The sequence below is a fragment of the Bufo gargarizans genome, chromosome 11 (assembly GCF_014858855.1).
Source record: "Bufo gargarizans isolate SCDJY-AF-19 chromosome 11, ASM1485885v1, whole genome shotgun sequence".
NCBI lineage: Eukaryota > Metazoa > Chordata > Amphibia > Anura > Bufonidae > Bufo > Bufo gargarizans.
This window is the reverse complement of record NC_058090.1, coordinates 13,488,572-13,496,276: the sequence shown is the minus strand read 5'-3', so window position 1 is coordinate 13,496,276 and position 7,705 is coordinate 13,488,572. Positions and strand designations below refer to the sequence as shown.

Here is a 7,705-nt window from a genome sequence, read left to right as displayed (position 1 = left end):
GGCTTGCACTGCTCTTGCACACTCACAGGTTGCACTGTATACACTGGTATAAGTGCACATACATTACAGGACAGCCCCCATACACAGGGCTCTGCAGCAGCCTCTGGCTTGCACTGCTCTTGCACACTCACAGGTTGCACTGTATACACTGGTATAAGTGCACGTACATTACAGGACAGCCCCCATACACAGGGATCTGCAGCAGCCTCTGGCTTGCACTGCTCTTGCACACTCACAGGTTGCACTGTATACACTGGTATAAGTGCACGTACATTACAGGACAGCCCCCATACACAGGGATCTGCAGCAGCCTCTGGCTTGCACTGCTCTTGCACACTCACAGGTTGCACTGTATACACTGGTATAAGTGCACGTACATTACAGGACAGCCCCCATACACAGGGATCTGCAGCAGCCTCTGGCTTGCACTGCTCTTGCACACTCACAGATTGCACTGTATACACTGGTATAAGTGCACATACATTACAGGACAGCCCCCATACACAGGGCTCTGCAGCAGCCTCTGGCTTGCACTGCTCTTGCACACTCACAGGTTGCACTGTATACACTGGTATAAGTGCACATACATTACAGGACAGCCCCCATACACAGGGCTCTGCAGCAGCCTCTGGCTTGCACTGCTCTTGCACACTCACAGGTTGCACTGTATACACTGCTATAAGTGCACGTACATTACAGGACAGTCCCCATACACAGGGATCTGCAGCAGCCTCTGGCTTGCACTGCTCTTGCACACTCACAGGTTGCACTGTATACACTGGTATAAGTGCACGTACATTACAGGACAGCCCCCATACACAGGGATCTGCAGCAGCCTCTGGCTTGCACTGCTCTTGCACACTCACAGGTTGCACTGTATACACTGGTATAAGTGCACATACATTACAGGACAGCCCCCATACACAGGGCTCTGCAGCAGCCTCTGGCTTGCACTGCTCTTGCACACTCACAGGTTGCACTGTATACACTGGTATAAGTGCACGTACATTACAGGACAGCCCCCATACACAGGGCTCTGCAGCAGCCTCTGGCTTGCACTGCTCTTGCACACTCACAGGTTGCACTGTATACACTGCTATAAGTGCACGTACATTACAGGACAGCCCCCGTACACAGGGCTCTGCAGCAGCCTCTGGCTTGCACTGCTCTTGCACACTCACAGGTTGCACTGTATACACTGGTATAAGTGCACATACATTACAGGACAGCCCCCATACACAGGGCTCTGCAGCAGCCTCTGGCTTGCACTGCTCTTGCACACTCACAGGTTGCACTGTATACACTGGTATAAGTGCACGTACATTACAGGACAGCCCCCATACACAGGGCTCTGCAGCAGCCTCTGGCTTGCACTGCTCTTGCACACTCACAGGTTGCACTGTATACACTGCTATAAGTGCACGTACATTACAGGACAGCCCCGATACACAAGGATCTGCAGCAGCCTCTGGCTTGCACTGCTCTTGCACACTCACAGGTTGCACTGTATACACTGGTATAAGTGCACGTACATTACAGGACAGCCCCCATACACAGGGCTCTGCAGCAGCCTCTGGCTTGCACTGCTCTTGCACACTCACAGGTTGCACTGTATACACTGCTATAAGTGCACGTACATTACAGGACAGCCCCGATACACAAGGATCTGCAGCAGCCTCTGGCTTGCACTGCTCTTGCACACTCACAGGTTGCACTGTATACACTGCTATAAGTGCACGTACATTACAGGACAGCCCCGATACACAAGGATCTGCAGCAGCCTCTGGCTTGCACTGCTCTTGCACACTCACAGGTTGCACTGTATACACTGGTATAAGTGCACGTACATTACAGGACAGCCCCCGTACACAGGGATCTGCAGCAGCCTCTGGCTTGCACTGCTCTTGCACACTCACAGGTTGCACTGTATACACTGCTATAAGTGCACGTGCATTACAGGACAGTCCCCGTACACAGGGCTCTGCAGCAGCCTCTGGCTTGCACTGCTCTTGCACACTCACAGGTTGCACTGTATACACTGGTATAAGTGCACGTACATTACAGGACAGCCCCCATACACAGGGCTCTGCAGCAGCCTCTGTCTCGCACTGCTCTTGCACACTCACAGGTTGCACTGTATACACTGCTATAAGTGCACATACATTACAGGACAGCCCCTATACACAGGGATCTGCAGCAGCCTCTGGCTTGCACTGCTCTTGCACACTCACAGGTTGCACTGTATACACTGGTATAAGTGCACGTACATTACAGGACAGCCCCCATACACAGGGATCTGCAGCAGCCTCTGGCTTGCACTGCTCTTGCACACTCACAGGTTGCACTGTATACACTGGTATAAGTGCACGTACATTACAGGACAGCCCCCATACACAGGGCTCTGCAGCAGCCTCTGGCTTGCACTGCTCTTGCACACTCACAGGTTGCACTGTATACACTTGTATAAGTGCACGTACATTACAGGACAGCCCCCGTACACAGGGCTCTGCAGCAGCCTCTGGCTTGCACGCGCACAGCAGCAGGCCAGGCCAGGGGATTTCCATGCATGCCGAGCAGAGGAAGTAGCTAAAGGGACTTTCCAGCTTGAAGCGCGTAGAGAGAAAGAGAAAAAAAAAAAGTGGGCGGCGCAGTAGAGGGCAGCAGAGGGCGCTGGGTAAGGGGCTTTTTCTGTACCTCATGCGCCCATCTGATTCACCCTTCAATGTCCGGCTTTTTAGATTTGCTTTGAGCAGAGACAGAGGCGGCTGTGAGGGCCGGGCGTGCACCTCCACACTGCAGGAACCACAGTAAGTAGCCTCTGCCTCTGCCCCTGCCCCTCCACCCCCCGGGGGGCACCCCTTGTTATCCCCCTTGTATCCTGAGGATCCCCGATCGGATACAATGTAGCACCGTGCGCTCCTGTGGGAGGACCATGGCCTTAAAGGGACAGCGCTCCTAAGCTCCAGTCTCCGGGCAGGGGATGGGGTTTGGGTATTTTGAGGGGCCTGGGAAAACTAGTTGAGTGCCTGACCTCTGGTGGGTTCAGTGTGGGGGGGGGGGGGGGGGGGGGGCGTTTACATTGTCCTGTGCCATGCTCTGCAGTTGTGGTGGGCAAGGGGTTAAAAGGTCCTGCATGGTTGATGCTGCACTGACAGGCTATAGGTATGAGCAGTGCGATGGCTGCTGCCTTACCATGTGTATAGATATACCTGCTTACTACACACATTACAGATCTATCTATAATTATATATTGTCACACACACACTAATGCATAGCTAAATATACTTCATATATATATATATATATCTCCATTATTTATTTATTTATATATATATATGTGTGTACTTGTGTAGCTAAATATATTTTCATATACACACCCACCTAAATGCACATTGTCCTGATATATATATATATATATATATATATATATACATTCCAACACTGGCAAACATAAAAATGCACACGTGTGTCCGATTTTTACATATACACCTAAATCCATTCATCCTCATCCTCCCATGACCATCTACATATATAAATAGAGAGGTTGTGTAACAGATCATTGCTGTTTTGTGCTTGATGATGGCCTCCTTCCTGACTCATGCTGGATGGACTGGTTTTCTTGAAGTTCCATAAAATTCTCCTTTGTATGAAAAACTTCTATTTAAAAAAAAAAAAAAAAAAGTATAATTGTCTATTCATTGCATGTAACCTCCGGGGGCGGTGGGTGGGCTGTGGATACATACAGATCTCAGTGTACTATTACTATTCTATGCATGTTATTTATTTTGTTGCGAGGGCTTGTTTTGTAAATATTGTTGTATTGTTATACATTGTTGCAGTCTCTGAGCGGGCACAGTGCTGCAGACTGCTGCCGTTCTCACATGGTCTCATGCGTTTCTGAGGTCATTTGGTATGGGATGGAAGCGTGTCAGCTGTGCGGTGTCACTGCCCGGCCCCCCATGACTTCGCTCCAGACGTCATGTTCCGACCATGTGAGGTAACTCTGTGAGCACACGTTACTACTGCTCTTGTGCAATTCTTACTGCCTGCCCTGTGTCAGTTTTTAGTAATCTCCTCCGTCAGAGCAGCAGAACGTTTCCTTGTCCTGAGTCATTGAGAAACCTTTTATCCGGATGTTCCTTTTTTGATCTTTGGGAATTTTTGCCTGGTACTATAAAATCTATGTTTCGGGGTGAGCAGTGCGCCGTAAGCTCCTATCACATGACTTCTGTATGGGAAGTTGTTTGGGTCACTATGGGGGGAAAACTTTTGGAACTGCCTTTTAAGCAATTCCCTACCTGACACAGGACGACCTGTCAATAGAGTATATTGTGCCCTACGAGTATCTATGAGAGCGATGGCCCGTCAGATGTTATGGGGGTCTCTGACATGGCCCTTGGCAGGGGCGGACTGGAAACTTAAAGTGGCCCTGGAAATAATACTAAAAGTGGCCCCATTTTGTAGTTGGGTCCAAATTGATGGAAGGCAGGGCAAGCAGTACCATATTGTGGCACATTATACATCCCCAACAGAGCCAAATACCACAGTCCATCACAAAATACTGCCAGCAACACATCCCCCTAAAGCTTCCAATGGCCGGCCATTAGGGAGCACCTAGGTGGCCCCCTGGGCATCAGCCCACCGGCAAAAAACCCTTTAAGGTCTATGGCCAATCCGCCCCTGGTCCTTAGCTATATAAAAGGGCCACATATCACATTGAGCCAGGACTGGGACCTTGACTCTCATATTGGTGGTGTGTTTCCTCTGTCTATGGTCAGTCAATAGAGATGTCTACACGTTGCCTTCCTCTGAGGCCCTGGCATCCCTGGTCTCTTATGCCCGTGCCTCAGCAATAGATGCTGGTCTCTGGGCTCATGCACATAGCCCTATACAGATCCCATACTGTACCTCTGTGGGCCTCTAATTTTTGCATACCATATTTTGGAGGTTTTCTCTCCTAGAAGAATCACTTCTATTGGAAGATGTGGTATCTTGCGCCTTCTTAATATCCAACTGCAGGGACTCAGCATGCCGCCATACGGTGCAATGCACGCAGCTTTCCTTGCGCATGAGCTGGCCGTACAAATGAGAACTGCTGGCCTAATGCTCATCCTGACCCTGCATACACACGCATTAATGCAGCTTAAAATTAGAATATTGTGAAAAGGTTCAATATTCTAGGCTCGAAGTGTCAGCTAATTAATCCATACCCCCTGAGCAAAGGGGACCTTAAAATTTAGACTTTGCGGTTTTCATAAGCTGTAAGCCATAATCATCCAAATTATAACAAATAAAGGCTTGGAATATCTCGCTCTGCCTGTAATGAGTCTCTCATGTTAGTTTCACCTTTTAAGTTGCATTACTGAAATAAATGAACTTTGCACAAAATTCTAATTTTTCGAGTTTCCCCTGTATGTAGATAGTTATGTCTCAGGGTGACTTCCTTTTGTAATATCCTGAAGAAATGATCAGATGAGGAAGGAATGGGTTAATGGTAAATGTGTACAATTTCTGCTTCTGGATCCTGGATTTCCAGGAAGTCATCCTGTTTTACAGTCGTTGCTTATTTAAAGGGGAACTCCACCTCTCCTCATCTTCTGAGGTGTTATAGAAACATCGATAGGGTCAAGGAGGCTCGACTCCTCCTGACCAGTTTGATCAGTGAAGGTGGTTGTACAGGATTGAAAAACGTTGCCGATTTCTTACAAAAAACAGCGCCGCACCTTCTTGTAGGTTTGGGGCGATGTTGAATTGAGGAGAATGGAGCGCTGCAGTCTCTCCAAACAGCTGATCGATGCGGGAGCACCATCCATCTGATATTCATGACTAGTGATTAGTGTTGAGCGAACTTGTGTTTTAAGTTCGGCGTCTAAAGTTCGGGTTGTCGAAGTATCCCGTTATGGATTCCCTAACAGAATTTAGAATCCATAACTGGATACTTTTGATAACCCGAACTTTAGACGCTGAACTAAAAACACAAGTTTGCTCAACACCAGTGATGAGCGAACTTCTGTTTTAAGTTCGGCGTCTAAAGTTCGGCTTCCGGTTAGCGGAGAATCCCGATATGGTTCCCGATATGGATTCCGACTTCCGTTGTGGTCCGTGGTAGCGGAATCAATAATCGGCCATTATTGATTCCGCTACCACGGACCACAACGGTATTCGGAATCCATATCGGGATTCTCCGCTAACCGGAAGCTGAACTTTAGACGCCGAACTTAAAACAGAAGTTCGCTCATCACTACTCAACACTACTAGTGATGAGTGAACTTGTGTTTTCAAGTTTGGCGTACGAGTCAAAGAATCCCGTTATGGATTCGGCTACCACGGACTTCTATGGCGGCATGCACCCTACGGAAGCCTAGAAGAGGCATTTCATATTGCATTGTGTCATACTAGAAGTCTATGCTGGCCATGGCCGTGGTGCATGCCGTCATAGAATTCAGTCACAGTCCATGGTAGCGGGATTCTTTGATAACCCAAACGCCGGACTTGAAAACACAAGTTCGCTCATCACTATTGATGACCCATCCTGAGGATAGGCCTTCAGTATAGGAAACCAGACAACCCCTTTAAAGTGACACATATTTTAGGGCTGACCATGTATTATTTAAAAAAAAATTCTGTAATTGGTACCGGGCACTGCTGCTGATGTTCTCTGACATGTTAGATGAAATTTAAAGGTGCAGTTTCCGCTGTGGCAACCCAGGATCGCAGAGTAGTGGTGACCCCATAGAAATTAAAGACATCGCTGCGCCAGTCGCAAGAAATCCAGAAGTGTTGGACCAGTGTCTCCTTGTAGCCGTAACCCGTAATGCATTATAGAATACATTGTAGCAGATAGGTGCAAGGGGGCAGCTTTGGATTACACTGCCGGAGGATGAAAAAAAGAACGAGTGGAAAATGTATCGCCATTGAGCTGAGAACTCCTGTAGCGATCATTAGTGCCAAGGCAGAACCTCCTTTCATCACTGAACACAATCAGAATTTGCTGGAACGCCTACTTCTTTCCTGCATGGAGCAGACGCACAGGAATGGGGCTCCATTAGTCCCCGTGGCCGTTCCCATCTGGTATTCATGGAGAGAACATTGACCAGTTTTCGGTACGTCCAGGACTTTGTAGAACCAGTCCTATTGCCTTTTTTGACTCGGGAGACGTGGTGTTCCAACAAGATAACGCCGCCACACACTGCCCGCACCACACAACCTGCTCTTCAGGGTCTCAGCAGCTCCCCTGGACCGCTCGATCACCAGATCTCTCCCCCGTGGATAATGTCTGGGACTGGATGGGGCGAGGGATCTCTGACAACCACCTTTGTCTGAACTACAACTCCAAGGTGTAAGAGCTTGTAATGACCACAGGAGGATCTCCAGCATATAGGGGCACCACCTTGGTTGTGTGATCATTGATCCAGCACCTCTAGCCGCTTATACTTCGCCAATCTTCGCTCAATCGCATTACGTTTTCCGGGTCTTCTTCCACTGGTGTATTTACTACCATAAAAGCTAGACTTGGGGCATCTAAATTTGAGGCTTTGGGTCTGGAGTGAGCTCTTATTTTCTACTTGGGGAAGGGCATTTGCATTTCATTTACTGGAAACCTCATTGCTGAAAAGCTTGTCTTTTGTCAGATATTTGGGAGCTGCCCGTGATGCCTCCTGTGATTTCTCCTGGGTTGGGGCTTGGGTGGCACAGGGTGGTTTAT

At 48.5% G+C, this 7,705-nt stretch overlaps 1 protein-coding gene across 3 annotated transcripts in view; it reads left to right on the top strand.

The window, feature by feature from the left end:
* Nucleotides 1-2,658: 2,658 nt before the first annotated feature.
* TRAF3 (TNF receptor associated factor 3) overlaps nucleotides 2,659-7,705 on the top strand; it is a 59,599-nt gene continuing 54,552 nt past the window's right edge. The window contains exons 1-2 of one of the 3 annotated variants that reach the window (XM_044272435.1): nucleotides 2,774-2,807; nucleotides 3,840-3,997. The gene's annotated coding sequence lies outside the window, so the exon portion shown is untranslated. The other 2 variants (XM_044272437.1, XM_044272433.1) reach the window with 2 other exon arrangements.